General features: G+C 30.3%; 1 protein-coding gene and 1 long non-coding RNA gene across 5 annotated transcripts in view; both read right to left on the minus strand.

The window, feature by feature from the left end:
• Window positions 1-19,363, minus strand: part of LOC126739140 (furin-like protease 2) — a 969,288-nt gene that overhangs the window by 543,757 nt on the left and 406,168 nt on the right. The gene's annotated exons all lie outside the window — the stretch shown is intronic.
• On the minus strand, window positions 3,622-16,729 carry LOC126739180 (uncharacterized). The gene is made up of 2 exons (XR_007661566.1): window positions 16,199-16,729; window positions 3,622-3,901 (listed from the first exon to the last, which is right to left on the minus strand). It is a non-coding gene; the product is annotated as an uncharacterized LOC126739180 (long non-coding RNA).

The following is a 19,363-nucleotide window of genomic DNA, read 5'->3' on the forward strand; positions in this document are numbered from 1 at the left end:
AAAATTCAAATACCTTAATTGCAAATTTCTTTAAATTTAGACAATTAAGTAATTTTATTCCAGGCAGTTGAGCCACATATATTTTTTAAATTAAGTATTTTTTTATTTACTATTCAGAGCAGCTTTTTCATTTAATTTCAAACAACTGAATGATTTTCAGGCTTTTAAAAAAATAATTAAAATCTTTTTTTTTTAATGCGTGGAAGTCCTGGACATCATAAAAAAACATGGATCCTGCAAAACAGAATTATTTTTTAAGTGCCTAAAATAAGATTAGTAGTAGTTTCCAATGCCTGAAAGTCATATAAAACTTTACTTACGTAAATGCCTAGAAAACATGAAAAATTATTTCGAGTTTCACAAACTTGCAAATTTCTTTAATTTTAGGCAATTTAGTAATTTTATTCCAGGCAGTTAAGCCACATATTTTTTTTAAATTTCAGACTATTAAAAAATATTTAAAATCTTTATTTTTAAATGCGTGAAATAAGCGAAAAAATTAGAACAGTACATTACAATATATAAAAAAGGCCTAGAAATCCATAAAAAATGTGATCTAATGACTGAAATATCATTAAAAATAAATTTAGTTGCCTAGAATAATTTTTAAAAATATCCAAGAGACATCATATATTACATATATCCTGCATATTAAAGAATAATTTTTCAAGGGCCTGAAATAAGATGAATAATTATTCCAATGCGTGGAAGTCATAAAAAACTTCACGTGAATTAAAAAACTTACGAAAAATTATTACAAATTTCTGAAATTACAAAATATATCAAATTTGTAACTGCAAGTGTCTGAAATCAAAAAAAAAAATTAATACTATGCTTCGAAAAAATTTATGTTCTGATCAACTGCCCATACATGTACAGCCGATTTGGGCCACACTGTATATGCATCATGATTTGGAAGTTCAAGTATCGGTCTCCACAATGCGGCGGCAAATATTGGCAATAAATTTGAGGTGTTGCCGACCACAAGAATATTATAATTATAACCTGAGCACAAAAAGGCAGGTTGGTCTCTAAGAATAAGCTCCAAGAAATTGCGTATGACATTAAACCAGAATCGAAGTATTTAGAACCTGAAGATGCTCTCTAATAGAACCTCTCCAGATATGAAATAAAGTAGGACAAATAAAAAAGAGTTAACATAAATCTAGCTTTTAAATCAAAATTGCAAGAATCATATAATTAAGAGGGTTTAAAAAAGTATATTAAGTTATAAGATTTGATATTATCTTGTGCTCGCCTCATTCAGCTATTATCTCAGTCTCTTAACATCGTCGGTCACATATGTCGCTTTAGATTTACGTCGAATTTCTTCATTGTTTATTCGGACTAGGAAAATTCTGCCTATCGTTGTTTTTTCTATTGTTCATTGTGCAGTTTCTAATTAAAAAATAATTTTTATCTTTGGTTATCGCCTATATCTCAGTGCTGTATATTAAAGTAAATGTTTTTTTTTATAATTCGCTTCTTTGACCTAAGTAGATACATGTGGTTATTAAGTGAGTTTAACACAACCCATGTTTTACAGTCAAAAGCTATCCAAAGAGAAAGGTTGTACTGAGTTGCCTTTTCAATGATTGTATATGAACAATGAAAAAACTTATAAAAATGTCAATGATGTTTTAAAACTTGCAGATCATCTAAAGTGCTAAATACTTTCCTGAAGGGTTCCTTAGGCTGATAGCTGTCGGTTTTTTGATTAGCCTTTTAATGTGGGCTCGGCTGCAAAATTTTCTTTTTAACGTTCCTTTAATATAGGGTATACCTATTAAAAATACTTTACCCTTAACATGTTTTTATTATAAAGCTAGTATATTGTTGAAATGGCATTTAAAGTAACTATTTAAATGTAGTCTAATTTAATATGGCGTCCATAAGAAAACTATTAATGATAAACGATAAAAGACGAAACGTCGTATAATTAATTCTAATTCACCCTCATATAGGATAACAAAAGTGGGAATGACAAAGTGTTTCTTATTCTGCTCTATGGCTTGGACAAAAAACGTCAGACAAAAAATAAAGAAATAATTAATGTTGTTTTTTTTGGCGTATTCTTCCCTAGATCTCTAAAATTATTTATTAAGGTAACTGATTAAATAATCCGACTTCTTTTACTAAAGTTTTACGGCTTCCATGACCTTTGTCTTTGGGACATCCGAAACATTTATAATAAACTACATTTAACGATACGTTATTCGTTTACAAATCATTTATATGTTTTTCCAAAACAACAGGCTGCCTATATGCTTGCCAAGATCTGTTCTTTTATTTTTGTTTCAAAATGCCGACAACGCTAATAAAATCTAAAACGTGTTGTAGAAAATCAAAACCCGCGCACTTAAGGGAAACGCTACTTTAAATTCCGCTTGACGCTGCCGCTAAGCGACTTATTTGAAAAATGATAAATTTTACTTGGAGTTGAATAAATAAAGAAATTTTTGAGATTTTTCAGATAATAAATGAATATTCAAGGTACGGTCAGTCTTCCTTCTGGCAGAAATACCGATGCAATTAGGAAGTCGCCTATAATTCCCACCCAAATGTTTAACGAGAACTGATGTTGAAAACGATCTTCAAGCACCTCATGTAGATTTTCTTTTGGCCAAACATGTTTATTGTGAAAATTCCTTATTGCTTTTCTTGAGAAACTGGCTTCAGTGGTAAAAAGAATAAGAGTCTGTAGTTGAGGGATGTGAACCAATGTGTGCAAGATCCATTGACAGAATGCAATACGTGGAAGAAAATGTGCAGGAAAAAATTCCTGAACGCGTTGTATGTAGTATGGGTATAATAAATATTCTATAAGAATCTTTGTTGAAGAACGGACCAAATTGTCCCGTTACTTTAAAGTATATTAAAAGTTTATTTAAAGTGTTTGTAATTTTTCGAGCAGAGATACCTAGATCTTTTTCTACCATGGCCAGCACATTCTCTTCTAGTTCTACCATTCTGATTATTATTGGCCTTCCAGGTCCTCCACTTCGCTTTAATGCTCCTGTTTCAAGTTGTTGATGTTAACTTTGGAAGGTTTTTCTATTAGGCACATTACGATTAAGAAATTGATCACGGTACGGATCAATTTCATCAAACGGACGGATCAAACGGACTAGCTTCTAATTAATTACCATCAGCAAGTCCATAAATGTAATTTATGTCAGCTATCTCAGCGTTCGTATAGCCATTCATGATAGACAACTTCACTAACAAGACTTTAAGTATTAAACACAGAAAATACACGTCTAAACTTTTCTCTTATAACACTACGTTAATCAAAATGTTTTTAAAAGATACCAAGGAAATAGTTAGATTTTATATTACTTGGTAGGTCCAGTGTAGTATATTATACTTTTTTTTGGCTACATTAATAATTTTAGAACTATCAAAATTGGATGGTTCAAATTCTTTTTCGCCCCGTATATTCGAAACAAAGCATTCTAGCAAAAAAATACCCTTAGAATAGTCCAAGGAATAATCCCTTACAGCCTCCCTGTCGCATGTTTAGTAAACACACTGTATAATCAATAAAAACTTATTCTCTTAACGTCTTATGTATCTCCTGCTATTCAACTTTTTACGTTTTTATGAAAGTAAACACATTGTAAAGGAAAAAAACTATATTGGAAATATCACTGAAAATTGTCACGGTGTCAACTTCAGGATTTTCTGCTTGACTTAGAAGGCGTCTCGACGGCAACGGACGCCAAGACCGGTCGCTTAATGTGAAAGACATTCCCAGTCGTCCCCGGAGAAAATATTTTGTTTTCCAGGCGTGTTTTTTTCCTATTTTTTACCTTGTCCCATTCTTTTTCTTGTTTTTTTTTACTAAGAAATCTCTCCAAGAGGAAGGCATGTTGCCAGAAGAATGTTTCCTTTAATTAATCTGAAAAAATGTAAAATAATAAAGTATATTATGTTAAAGTAATTCGCAAGCGTATTTTTTATTTCGGTTCAATTGACTTATGACAGCATAGCAACATATCAAATTTTTAAGATTTTTGGACTATAAAAATACTGGTATATTTACCCTACATGCTAATTTAATAAAACTTAGAGTTAAATATCAATTATTTTCTCTTGAAACACGGCGCTCTCACACAGACATGTTCTTTCTCTATAAAATAATTAACTATCAGAGTGACTCGAGTTATCTAATATCCCAAATACCTTTCCCTATACCTCGGCGAAATTTTCGAAACTCTTATTAGTTTCCAGCCTGTTTGTATAGAACCAATGTAGCCGTTAAGTCGTATGCTTTCCTTATATAATTCTAAATTTTTTTTCTGTAGATTTATTTTGCCGCTCTTTTTCTATGTTTAAGAAGAGAATCAGAAATCCTTATTCTAATGGACAAGACCACAAAACTGAGAAACTTAGCACTTTATTGTTTATTTTTTTAAATTTTGTATTAGTTAAGTATGTTGTGGCCGGTTCTTGAAATAATGGACTGTATTTTTAATATTTACACTATTTACATTTTATTTACAACTTCTTTAAAGGGAATTACAACGTTTTATAGGGACGCTTATAAGGACTCGTCATTGCCTTCAGGCTTAACAAATGTAACTCACTTGGTGACAGGTGACACATAGACTCACTGACATAACTGACACGATTCGTTGCAGTGTAGCCACATAACTGACTAAAAATGGCTTTACACATGCAAACTTATTTTGTTCATTCAGCACGTACCGTGCATTTTTGTTGGGCTAACAAAACTTTTCCCAACAAAGTACACCTAAAACACTTTGTAATTTGTGGGTGTTCCTTTGGATTTCGGCGTGTTAACATCCTATTTGTTTTTGATAAATAAATAAATAAATAAATAAATAAATAAATAAATAGCCGAGTACATTTGTATTTAGCATGTTCATAAATGATAGTAATAATTTCATGATGTTGATTCAATTAAGTCGAGATACATAGAAAAAAACATATTTTCAAATAGAAAATTTAGGTATTTTTATTTAAATTTATCCATATTAAAATTACCAATTTTTATTAAAAGAGACCCTCCTTAAAAAGAATGTTTCAAAATGATTAATAAAATTTTATCATATCCTCAATATATTTTTTTAAATGGTCTAAAACTAAGACATGCATTATTTTGGTTTTTGTGCTTTAGTTTAAAATAACATATATTTTCAGTTGGACTTTAATTTGCCTTAAAAATAAAAACTGGTCATTTACAATTGAAACTACATATCCTTTAAAGAACATATGCTGTGTGCTTAATTTGAAACATTTGGATTGCTCATTTTGAGAATATATTTGCAATATAATCTAAATGTGTATATAATAAAATGATTTAAAATCGGAATTACTCATTCCTAGAAAGTAAGAAGAAAAAGGGAAGGTGACAACAAAGTTCAAAAATTCAAAATCCAAAATAAATTTATTTATCATTAAAATAATCAACATAATTAGCAATTTTTAATAAATAAGCCATTATGAAAAATACTACCACGCCTCGATTGGGAAACCATATTAGCATAGATGCAAACCAGTGTGGCAGTCTTTTAAAAAAAACAAATAATAATTAAAAATCAAAGAATAGTAATAACTATTAACTTAGGAAACCAAGGAAATTATTTTAAAAAAAATTTATCATGCAAAATTTTTGACGAATAAATATCTTATTTAAATTAAACAAAACTGCTACATTCTTTCTGGATAAAATTATGTATCAACCTTAACGCTACCATTTATAGAGGGTAAGTAATGTTCATATGAAAATCAATTTTTAAATTTATTTTAAATGCTTTTAATAACTCTTTAGTAGCCCTTTGAGCTATAAGACTTATAAACCTTATAAAGCTCGTAATGAGTTAATTATTTTATAGTAAAGCAGTTTTTAAGCTATAAATTTGAAAACATTTTATCACTTTGGAAATTAATTGTGCACACCCTGTGTGTCAAGATTTAACCTAAACTGGTTAAGCAAATGCATCATTCATTTTACTACAGCATACTAAAAGCTATTTTTTTTTGCCATTTATACAAGTACCTTAACGATAACTTTTTTCTAAAAAAGTACCACTTTATCTATTGACACTTTGTGTTAAAAATCGGAAGCTCTTGGACAAAAGTACTTATAACATTGGTTCTAATTAAGGTAAAGAAACTACATTTACCGTTTTATAATCTAGAAATTCGAGGTTACCTACAAATAACTTACACATTTTTATTAGTTTTTTTTTGAGAAAAAAGACGCTCTAGAACTCAAAGTTTTTTTGTGCGATTTTTTTACACGGGATTCGATAAAGGTCACAAAAATCTTTGAATTTTATAAAAATTAACGGGCCGATTAGGGTTCATATAAACTTGAACTGTATAAATTTTGGTTATTGTGGACAATAACTTTACAAACTTTAGGCGTAAATTATGCGGTGGTAAGCCAGGCACATCCAAGGGGTTTAAAAATTCAATTGGATAATTGGTGGCTTTAATCGTTACACAGTCATCATGTAGCTTAGGTCATCTACATATTTATTCTTAGCCACTAAAATTGCTCGCTCACTCAACCATTCATTATTTATGTAGTTGGTAATTATCTTTGTTTAATAGCGTTAACCATCTTGATCTTCAGAATCAAGACCAAGGTTAATTACCAAGGTCATTTTCAAGTTGGAATTTTTAAATTTAATGGGGACTGTATACAGACTGGCCTCCATTTTGGATAGCATTTGAATAATTCAGACTATTGGCAGTCATCGCTTTAGAAGCAAGGTGAAAAATGGTATCTCAGAAAGATGGTGCAGCACCACATTTTGCAGCAGTTGTCGACAATTTTTGTATAAAAAATAGACTGTATTTAACTGGCCTACAAACTCACCCGATATGACCTCTCCAGAAATTCCAGAATTCGTGAAGCATGCGCTGAGATTCCAAGAGAAAATTTGTTAAGCATCGCACGCGATTTCTGTAAGCATTTAAAGATGTGTTTGCAAATATAGGCAACTTCGAACATTTGCTTCATAATTAAGTTCATGAGAGATAAAGAAAGTCATGCTAATCAAGCACCCCTAAGGAATTACTACATCTCAACAAGTCTTTGTTTAATGAATGAAATCACTCAAACCTAGACATGGCCTTGGTAATTAATTACAAGGTCAAGATGGTTAAGGTTATTGAATTATTTATTTTTAATCGATTTGCTAAAGTATTTTTAAATTGTTTAAGTCAAACAGAAACATTATTAAGCGGCTTTTTGTAATTTGAACTTTATTTGACCTCTAGGCTACGACAGCAAAGTTTTAAGTATCATTATAAATTTAAAATTTTCCGCTCTTTTCAAATCTGCTACAAAAAATTTCCATTCAAAAAAACTATCCTAGCCTTGAAGATATTGGCCGAAGGTCAAAATTATCTCCACAGATACATGTCCTAAAAAACTGTGGTCTTAAACATTTTTCTACATCTCGTTTACTTTCAAAGCAATTTGCATGAATATATTAAAATTGTCTACCCTGTATATTTACAGTAAAATTGCCTTTGAAAAAAAATATATACCGACCAACACTTCAGCATCATTACTACGATTACATTTACTCTTGAATGCGATACAATGCATTCTGAATAATGTAAGAATAAATATAAACTACTAAATTCAGAAAAAATTCGTTATGAGTCTCTCTAAAATATTTTAAATGTAAAATATTATCTTGACTCCGCCTGCACGACCCTTATAATAAAAAAGATATTAAGTTCTTTCTGAAGAAAGACAATATAATCTAAGAGACTTAAATAACAGTTAAATAAAACTTTTTATGCACATAAAAGCTTTATATTGATTATGAAAGGCAAAAAGAGTAAATTTAATCTACATAGCTTGGGCAATAAAAAATTATAGAATAAAATGGCTGTGGTAGGAAAAATCTAATAAAAACACTACGCTACTAAACCACATGTACAAAGAGAGATTTGGAAACCGAGGTAATGCGAAGTAAAACGTTGGAAAAAGTAATACGGTCCGTTAGATCCAGGGCCTAGATTTGTTTTGTATGAGTTTTTTAATTAAATTGCATTTTTTTGTTCATAAAATATTTTTTATATAGGTCGTTAGTTGTAAGGTTCTTTTTTTAAAACAAGGTTTAGTTAAATAGTCTTATAGTGGGTAGCAACGAAATCATTGACCAAAGCGTCATCCATTGAATTTTTTAGGTAAGAGCTTTAAGTAATAAGGTTTCCAAAAACTCGTGCTTTCTATAAAAAGATAGATATATTGACTAAAAGTAGCGTCCTTAGTAAGTAGCGTAGATGAAGTTTGTAGCCTTAGGAGCAAGAAATCAAAAAGTTTCTTTTTTAAAAAGGTTCTGACGTTTCGACGTTGATTTACGTCTTTTTTAAGGTTGTTTACTGTGAATAAGCTTTTTTGTCGATTGCATATATACTAAGAGAAACAGAACAATATATGTAAATGGGCACATATGTGATTGAACCAACATAACATAAATCACACATAATAGACATTAATATATTTTTTTTTTACATTTTACATCACTAACATCACTTTTACGATATACATATGAGCCGTTCAGCGGAAAAGTGGTCTAACTCCCTTAAAGTAGAAATTTAGAAAATTGGTATTTTGCATCTGGATAAATTAAAAAATCACAGTAACATATTCTTTACTTTTTTGTACATATTTATAATAACCCTGTACTAAAATTGCATATGGTAAACATTTTTACTGATTGCGCCCATTAATTACATTTTTGCCGCCCAATGTCATTCTTCCAGTAAGTTTTTTTCAAAAACATAGCGGACAAGTGCTATAACTTGGAGAGTTTTATCACTTTTCCTCGTAAAAGTTAACCAAATTTCACAAAACTGATGAACCAAAGAAAAATAATAGCTGTAGTATGTTTACTATTATATCTATTACTGATAAAAGTGTTCAAAAAATATAGAGATTGAAGAGCAAAACATTACTACTACTTATCTTACATACTAAACTTACAGTAAGGAGAGTAAGAAGTTATTAAACAAATTAATCTTCATCAGAATCGGATAATGGACCACTGTCAACAGCATCTTCTTTTGTTAAAGTCCAGGAAGAACTGATGCTGAATCGGGGAAATCCACTGAAGAAGTTCTATCATATCTTTTTTCTTAGCTACAGTAACTGATCTACACACTACGTACCATAACACTAAAAAAACCTGACTAAACAAGAAAAAGCGAGTTTAAGAGGACCTGGCGCGACATCGGAACAGCGTGGTGCCTTGACTTATACCACTATTCCAGCGAACGAATCCATTATGTTGAGAGGAATAACGTTAGGAAGCTCTTATCTTAGCTAAGTTAAAATTTTGACTTATACCAGTTTTCGACTGAATATATTAGACCAGTAGAAACATAATTAATGGTATAACTCAAAAATTAAAAAATACTGACATATACCAGTTTTCCTCTAAGCGGCTCATATACATTTACAAATAAACGAACGCGGTCAAGAGTCACAGAGTAAAGTTATCGTCTATTATGTGTGATTTATGTTATGTTTGTTCAAAATATAATCAAATATGTGCCCATCTACATATATTGTTCTGTTGCCATATGCAATCGACAAAAAAGCTTCTTCACAGTAAACAGCCTTGAAAAAGACGTAAATAAACGTCGAAACGTCGACACATTTTTAAAAAAGGAAGTTTTTGATTTCTTGGTCTTAAACCTGCGAACTGCATCTACGATAAAAAAAACTTAATTATTAATTCCCGTTTCAGTGGGGTATAGTAGATCTAAATCGATAATTTCAAATAGGACTTTTATTGTGTAATTTGATCGAGCCAGACAATTTTTTTTAAAACAAAATCACAAGTGTAAACTTTTGTTTTTAGCCAGAGACTATTTTTTTAACATCATGATAACGTCATCGATAACATTTTTTTAACAAAAAGTGATTATAATAGCAAATAAATAAACCCATTTAATTATATTAGGATAAAAGATGCAGAGAGATTTAAATTATGACTCCAATTGCCAATTCACTACGCCAATAATCAGTTTTTTACTTTATTAAATCCTGTGTAAATCAAACGAAGAGTAAGATAAGGCTATAAACTATCACCATTACTGTTGAATGCATAATATGACCGAGTGATTTCTAAGGGCTTAAAGTGAGAGACGGGGGCTCTAAAGGTAAATAGTCAATAACATTTGATTTGCGCATGACACCGTAATCATAGCTAAAATGGACAATGACAAAAATTATGAGTTAATTGGTTTAATACAGTAAGGAGTATCGCTTAATTTTACACACAAAGAAAACTAAGTCATAAAATAATAATAAACTTAATTAAGTAAAACACTAGAACAAGTACCGGGTTGTCTTTTATATTTAAACAAAGCCTAGCTCGGTTATTATACGAGGTGGAAAAAAAAGTCTTATATAACAGTTGTAGGGTTTACCTTAAATCGCCAGGAAATTTTATAAAATATAATACAGGGGTATCGCAAAGTTAATAAAAAACACAAAGTTAATTTTTTTTAAATGGAACCCCTTGTATATTTTTACATTACATAAAAGACATTTTTTTTCTGATTTCAAAAATATATAATATGTTAATATTTGGTTTAGCCGTTTTCCCAATATTTACCTTTAAAAAATTAAAAAATAAAACAACTGTTTACCCGAATCCCCGTTGCTATGGTGTTTATCGGTAACAATAAAATAAATAATGTTATTTGTTGGGCTGTCACTGTCAATGTTTCTGCTATTTCTTTTGAATATGGGTTATACCGAAGAAGAAAAGTTTGAATCGATTTATTCAATGGATTGGAACACATGGTACCATTAACTGGCCACCAAACAGCCCTGATTTGACTCCTCTAGATAGTTTTTTATGGGGATATCTTAAAAATGAAGTTTATAAGGAAAGAAGTGAAAATTTGGAGGAATTAAGGGAAAAAATTCAAAGAAGTATAAACTCCTTAAATGAAGAACACCCTGAATATATTTCAAATGCTCTGTTAAAACTGGACAAAGATTATATAAACTGCGTTGAAAATGGCGGCCATATACAACATTTGTAAATATTTAAAGAAACCAGGCTCAAAGGTTTTTTTTTTTTAAAAACCAAATTTTTTTAAAAATAATGAATTAAATATTAACATTTTATATATTTTTGAAATTAGAAAAAAAATGTCTTTCATTTAAAGTAAAAATATACAAGGGGTTCCATTTAAAAAAAATTAACTTTGTGTTTTTTATTAACTTTGCGATACCCCTGTATTATATTTTATAAAATTTCCTGGCGATTTAAGGTAAACCCTATAACTTTTATATTAAACTTTTTTTTCCACCTCGTATAGTAACCGAGCCAGGCTCTGTCTAAATATAAAAGACAACCCTGTACATTAATTACTACAACTACATAAAGCAAATAAAATTTAAAAAAAAAACAATTTTTTGTAGACCAATCAAGGATTGGTTAAGTAAAACTTAATTCTCCCCTTCCCTCCCTTTTTTTAAGGTGTTAAAGTTTGGACATCAAATATAGACATTCAAAAGACCAAGGCTTTTGAAATGTGTGTATAGAGAAGAATACTAAAGATATTTTAAATATACCGAGTTACAAAAGTTCTTAGATATCCCAAATTAAATAAAAGTATCTTCTAAATACAATTAAAATCAGAAAACTTTGCTACCTAGGAGATATGTCAGAAGTACCAAAGAACTCGTTATTTCAATTAAAGGTGAAAGGTAAAATATGAGGTAAGAAAAATGATGCATTATTGATAGACCAGTTTTTGTCTTAAGCAATTCCTAGTTTTTTTAACCTTAGGAATTTGGCTAGTATACCATACCTAGATATGGATATTACTAAAATATTATTCAAATATTTATCCTTGGACTGGGAAACAAAGGAATAGCAAAATCCGACATTTTATAGCTTTCTTAGACATTTATATTATAACCAAGTGATTATAATATACAGGGTGTCCCAGTTCATGTGAGAGATCTCTCGGATCCAGGTAGAACATCGAAAAATAATACCGAACGTTCCTATAAAAAAATTCCTACAGGCCTTCTTTACGAAGATACAGCCTCCTAAATGACGCTGCTGGAAATTGGTTTTTCATAAATTACTTTTAAACTACCCAGTAGAATTTAATAAAAATTTTAGGTGATGAACACTATTAGGGACCTCTTAAAATACATTTACCTTGTGTACTTTACCAGGGGCGGACTAGGTTGTACACTTTAATGCGTATATTTTTAACATACAGGGTATGTTAAAGTCTAAAAAAAAAAAAATTTGAATACCTTGAACCCTAGGTTAAAAAAAGGTACTCTTGTTCATTATCGATAAAATGAACCGTTTTGAAGAAAAAAAAATAAACGAGCCAATGTTTTTTTTGTATTTTTTTTTAAATGAGATAAGTACGCCAGTTATTCAAAGACCAGAAAATTTGAATATAAGTCATTTAATATAAAAAAAATACATGTTCCTAAAAATAAAGTGGTGTCCTAGAAAATACTTTTACAAAATATTTCTTATTTATTATACGTTTATTTCTTTTTTGTTATTCTTAAGATAAAAACTAAACATAAAAAAACTAAAAAAAATATGTAAACCAATTGTATTGTACCTGACTTATTTATCGGAATTTTTGCATTTTTGAACACATTATTGTTACAAACATTGCTATACTCCAAATTTAGCAAATACCTATCATTTAAACCTAATCTTTGTCAACATACCTATTCATCCTTTATTTAATAATATTTTTTTAATTTTTGTATTTTTTGGTATCTTTTAATTTAAATTACGTCAAAATATGGAGTTTACTTTTACTGAGTACGCAGATATGCATCTTATGTATGGTCTGGCGACTTGCAATGCATTGGAAGCAAAAATATTGGACGAAGGAAGATTTCCCAATCGCATTATTCCGGATCAGAAAACATTTCAACGTGGTGATCAACGTCTAAGGGAAACTGGTTGGTTTCTGTTTTCCACTTAATGAGGTAATACTATTAAATTTCCTTAATGCAATTTTTGGATGTTATGAAAAAAAAAAGAATAATGGTGGTCGGAGGAGAACAGCACGTACAGTGCAAATGAAAGAAAATATTTTGGACGCTGTAGCTGACACTCCTACAACGAGTGCATGAACTACTGCCCAGAGATTTTGCTCCTAGAATACACTTCGCAAACTGGCTGTTAGATCAGCAGCGAAATAACCCTAACTTTATCAGCACGATTCTTTTTACGGATGAAGCAGGGTTTACCAAAAATGGAATTGAAAACTTACATAACTCGCATGTATGGGCTGATGAAAATCCCCATGATACTATTATTTCTCATCATCAACATCAATTCCAATTAATAAATATCTGGGCAGGAATTACTGGCAATTTTTTGATTGGGCCATTTGAACTGCCACCACGTTTAAACGGAGAACTTTATTTAGAGTTCCTCCAGAACAATCTTCCAGATTTATTAGAAGATTTGCCCCTTGAAACCCGCCGAGATATGTATTTTATGCATGATGGAGCCCCACCCCATTTTAGCCTTGCTGTAAGACACCACTTAAATTATACTTTTGAAAACCGTTGGATAGGTAGTGGAGGACCTGTTGCTTGACCTCCTCGGTCTCCCGATCGAACGCCATTAGATTTTTATCTATGGGGTCACCTCAACACCTTGGTGTATTCCACCCCAGTCGATACTCGGGAAGAACTGCTCCAAAGAATTAAATTTCATTGTGATAATATAAAAAACAAGCTTGGGTTATTGTGGCGAGTGTAGCAGTCCTCGATTCGTCGTGCCGACGAATGTATTAGAGTTCACGGAGCCCACGTCGAACCTACTTATGAAGTTTTTAATAATTAATTGTTTATTGCTCGTATTGATGAATTTAACTTTTGTTTACATATTTGGTTTTTAGCATTTTTTTGTAAGTTGTTTTTTCTAATTTAAAAACATACACTCATCATACGTTTTTTTTAAATTATTTTGTAAAGGTATTTTTTAGGACACCACTGTATTTTTGGGAACATGTATTATTTTAAATTAAATAACTTACATCGAAATTTCTCTGTTCTTTAAATAACTAGCGTACTTATCTCATTAAAAAAAAAAAAAAAAAAAAAAAAAAACATTGGCATGTTAATAATTTTTTTAATCCAAAACGGTTCATTTTTAGCCTAGGTTTCAAGGTATCCAAATTTATTTTTTTTAGACTTTAACATACAAGGTGTTAAAAATATACGCATTAAACTGTACAACCTAGTCTGCTACTGGTAAAGTAAACAAGGTAAATGTATTTTAAGGATGTCATTTTAAGAGGTCCCTAATAGTGTTCATCACCTAAAATTTTTATTAAATTCTACCGGGTAGTTTAAAAGTAATTTATGAAAAACCAATTTCCAGCAGCGTCCTTTAGGAGGCTGTATCTTCGTAAAGAAGGCCTGTAGGATTTTTTTTTATAGGAACTTTCGGTATTATTTTTCGATGTTCTACCTTAATCCGAGATGACACCCTATATATGAGAAGATCAATTTAGTTCAGAGATAACTTGGTATAAATAAAATAGATATAACCTTAAAGTGATATTTTAATTGTTTTTCTTTTATAAAAAGACTGAGCTTTAACTTTTTTCGATTATAAAGTACCTGAAAAACAGTGATACACTGGCCTATTATTTCGTTGTCACTTGTTACATACATACAGCAGTAAAATTTTCTGTCCGACCTACGGTTTAGCTAGAAAAACGAATCCAAAACTCTTTTGAGTTTCCCAAAAAACGCGGGGGAGGGGGCTCTTAACTTTTGGAACTTAAGCTTCTCTCATGAACAACTTATTGACCATTCAAAAATCAGAGAATCGGATATTTTTTTGAAAGTAGCCTTTTACCATGACAAATTGACTGTACTATAGTTCTATATCAGCTGTTACAGCTTATAGCTCATAAATTTCTTAAAGATTATAAATTCAAGTAGAATTAACCAACTTCATTAGTAAGCAAAAGTATTATAAAAAAAGCTAAATTAAAAACACTAATTATAATTTTATTGCATAATTTTTTTGCGGTTGCTTAATTTTATCCTTATTCTATTACGAATAAGACGGCTAAAAATACCTGCAATAAATATACCTTAAACTCTGTAATACGAAATATTAGTTAATATATACCTTATACAGGGTGTCAATTTGAAAATTTTTAATGCAAATATCTCTGAAACTAAAAATGACATGAGAAATTTTATTTATTTGTAAACATATTGATTTTATCAAATGAACATTGTATACTCGCTTACAATTAAACACGATCAAAAAAAAGATCTAACTTTAACAAAGTTTTTATTCCTAGCTTAACAGATACGAAAATTTAATTTATTCTTTTCAAACTTCCTCCAAACTTTTCCCGGCAAACTTTTATAAGTAATTTTTGGAATTTTTATAATGGCCGATGATTTATTTCTTTACTGGAGTTTAAACATTTAAGTGTGGTTTGTTGTTTTCGAATATTTATCATTTTATAAATATAAGACTAATGGAAATTTGATCGATTACCAAAATATAAATATTTTTTTAGGACGAGTTCATTAAAATATTGGCCTCAAGAAATCTTTTTCGTCCGTAAACATTTGAAAAGGAAGACCGGTTTTATTTTGTAAGAATTAAGATTTATTTTTATGTAATTTCGAACCCTAAAGATTTTTATTATTATTTATCAGTTAGGATTTTAAAAGTTACAACTATAAAAATTAATTAATTTAAAAAACTAAAATTATGTCAAAATTAATATTAAAGTTTAGCGAATGCTTCAAAAACCAACTTAAAAAATATAAAAAAAATAAATGTACGTATTAAAAAACAATCAGGCAAAATTAGTTGAATTTCATATAGGAGACAATACAATTAGGCACTTAGAACATTTTTCTTTAGAAACTTTGTTAATTGGGAAATCACATTATATTTTAAGTAAGCACTAATTTGCAAGAGAGAATATTACAAAATAGATTTACCACTAACCAAATCTCTTTAAGAGAGTCTCCAGAGTCTTTAAGCTGAGTAAATAAAAATATTAAAGGAGAAGACCAGTTAATAAATTTAATTAATTTTGCTCGCTGCATAAAGCAATATCTTACTTAAGTTATTTAATATATTCATTACTTCAAAAAGAAATTCGTTATATTACTGGCGATTAAATACAAATAACTTACTTTATTTAATTTAGTTGTCGAAAGGAGTTTGATATTATGAGGATGCCACTCTGACTACACACTAATCGTCCTAAGTGGCCTTTTAAGTTTGTCTTAGGCCTTACTAGGTTCTTTTGTCCATCTCCGAAATATTTTTTGCTCTTTTGATAGAAAATTACTTTTTAGCAATGCAGGATCTGCATGTTTAGCTATGCTGATTATAGATTTGAGGCCTACTATGTGAATGGCTAAGCTTCCAGAGAAGTTGAATTCTCTAGCATCCACTGGGCAGGTTATAAGCTCGCATTTTTCCATAGCGAGTAGGCAACTATCGCAGGTCCCATATAGTCACTTTCCATGTAAAGGAGAAAATATTATATTTTGTAGTTTATTGAAGACATGCAGTTTGTAATGGTGCTTGAATTGCACCACAAGATCCAGACTCCATTTTTCACACCACACATCCTTGTAAACGAGAAATATGCACAATAACGTCTTTAAATATTAAAAAGAAAAATATATATTATTATTATATAAAATAAAATATTTTATCAAATTTTTATCAATTACATTTAGTTATATGTTATTAACTCACAAGTGGCATTTATAATAACAAAATGTCAAGTTTTTATATCAAGTTTTAATATGTAACAGTAGAGATATCAGAATAAAAATAAACATAAAAATATGTTTGCACTGTAAACTCCATAATTTTTAATCATTATTCGTGGCACGGTATTTCCACAGACGTTCATGTGCATTTTTAAATGCGGCAAATTTAAAATTTTTAATATATGCGGAGCCGCGACGATTGCATAAAAATAGCGGCTAATTACGTTTCCGCGATATGCAAGAATTAACACACATCATAAAATACAACAGCCTGGGTTGGTATATGACCGTTAATAGTTTTTTATTAGAAAAATATCAGCCTTAAATTAATATTTTTTTATATATTACATTAATATGGACATAATCAAGCTACTAATACTGTCTTTTAAAAATAAAATAACTTAGGGTTTTATTTTCGTATTCATTAACCTTTTTGTGTATTTTTGGCTTAAGCAAAAATATCAAAATATAGTATTTCTATTCATCTTAGAAGTTTAGTTTTTTAGGATCTAAAAACAATAAAATGATTTGCAGAGAAGCACAGAACAGACGTATGATTCACAAGGCAGGCGCCTTAAAAAATGCAGAATAAAAGATCTCTATAGGTGTTAATTTAATACGACACCCTTAAACAAAACTTTGCCGTATGTGGTCCCCTTAGGGCCTCGTATTTAGAATTACCTCAGAAGTGCAGCTTTAAAGCCTTCTAACTAGAGCAGTATCGCATATCATAAAAATCATCTGCTGGATTATGCTCTAGAAGCAATTGCAGACTCAGAGATCTGTGAACATTCTAAAACTGTCATCGTGTATAATTTTAAATATAGAAATGATGTGTCATTAGCAAAGCTTTGGATAAATTATAAATGCTTATCTAAATGAGTCTCAGTATTAAGACTTGAGGAGCTCCTTCTGCTTTTTCCAAATTTGAGCTCAGTAGCGTTGCATACACAGCATAGAAAATCACATTTCTAGTAAAGTTCTGATCAAACTAAAAAAAGGTACAAATATTGTTCAAATATAGTCGCCGCTAGAGATTTTGAATACGTGTTAGAACCCCTACTTTTTATAACCAAATCAAATCCTAAGACAAGTTGAAACAGGTTTTTTTGACAGATTACGAAAACAAAATATATGTTCAGTTATTTTAGTTTTTGAAAGCAATCTGGCAACGTGCTATTACAACTGAGTTTCTCCTTCTTATCTCTTACTAACTAAAGTTCGACCCAAGGCTCGGATTGTTGACTTCAGTAAATCCCAATACGTGTGGCGTAGTGTATTTCGCTTCTAAAGGGTAAGTGCAAGTAGCAAATGAGTGAATCAGTAAAATAATATATTTCTTCAGCTTGCTGGGCACCCAATAATTAAAGCTAAATTTAAACTTGTATATGACAGGCCTTATTAAACATGCAGTCGGTTTAATATAAATTATTGTATTTTAGGTTAAAATAAGTATTACTGAAAATTCTTACCTATTTTTTACAAATACAAAAAGAATTTCGTACACGGAAAGTAGGTGTTCTGGATTCACAAAATGATGATACATTTATTAGTATATAGCAATATTGCAATTATTTCATATAATAGCAGCCAGCAAATGACGCATAAAATCTTGTTTTGTAAAAATATGGTATATTCTCGATTTGCTTGCCTAAAAATGCATGGGAGATTTCGTAATTAAAAAACCATATTAATCGAAAAAATGCCACAAAATATTAAAGTGGTTGAAAGATATATTCAAGATCATCCTTAGTTCAATTTAAGACAAATACAAACTGACTGGGGTTACCTTGGGTTGACTGTTGTTTAACTGTTTCCACGGTAAAAATTGACTAAACAACATAACTAAATAACATGTCACAAAACGCGATCGCTCTTAAAGATCTATGGAACAATCCATAATGGTGTAGAATTTTGTACATTTTTTCTGCCAATGGAGACCACTAGTTTCAAAAGAATACTAATAGTAAAAGCAAGCAAGTATACAAATTCTAGAAAATATAAAACACAAGGATTTACAATAATGTTACTTTCTAGATGAAGTTTAGATGCTCGATGTAGTCATCAAGAGTTTCAGCCTTGTAGGGTCTACCAGTAATAATGTCCAAAGGTAAATGAAGTTTATTACCAAAGACAACTTTCGCTACGCTTTTTCTAGTAGACTCGTGCATAGAAGAACGATATGCCAATAAGATAAACCTCGGGACGCTTACTACAGTAATTTATAGTAACAAGAGAATATCGATTTCCGAAGCTGCTAGTAAGAAAAGGTTTCATCACTTTCCCCTCTGGTCCACGGTTCTAAGGCCTTTGCTTGATAAACATTGTTCACACTTTCGGTACCAACGTTCAACATATTCACGACTATCCAGCCAGTAACACCTTTCTCTCACTCTTTCCAAGGTCTTACTAATTCCAAAATGTTCTACACCGCCATGGACAGCTTCGAGAACTTCTGAAATCCGTTTTCGAGGAAGGATTATTAGATTTGTCTTTTCTTTTCCATCGACGCTCTCCTAGACTATGTTTAATAATTCATCTTTTATAACCAACGAAGTCCACTAAGCCCAGTTA

This window comes from Anthonomus grandis, chromosome 1, assembly GCF_022605725.1.
Source record: "Anthonomus grandis grandis chromosome 1, icAntGran1.3, whole genome shotgun sequence".
NCBI lineage: Eukaryota > Metazoa > Arthropoda > Insecta > Coleoptera > Curculionidae > Anthonomus > Anthonomus grandis.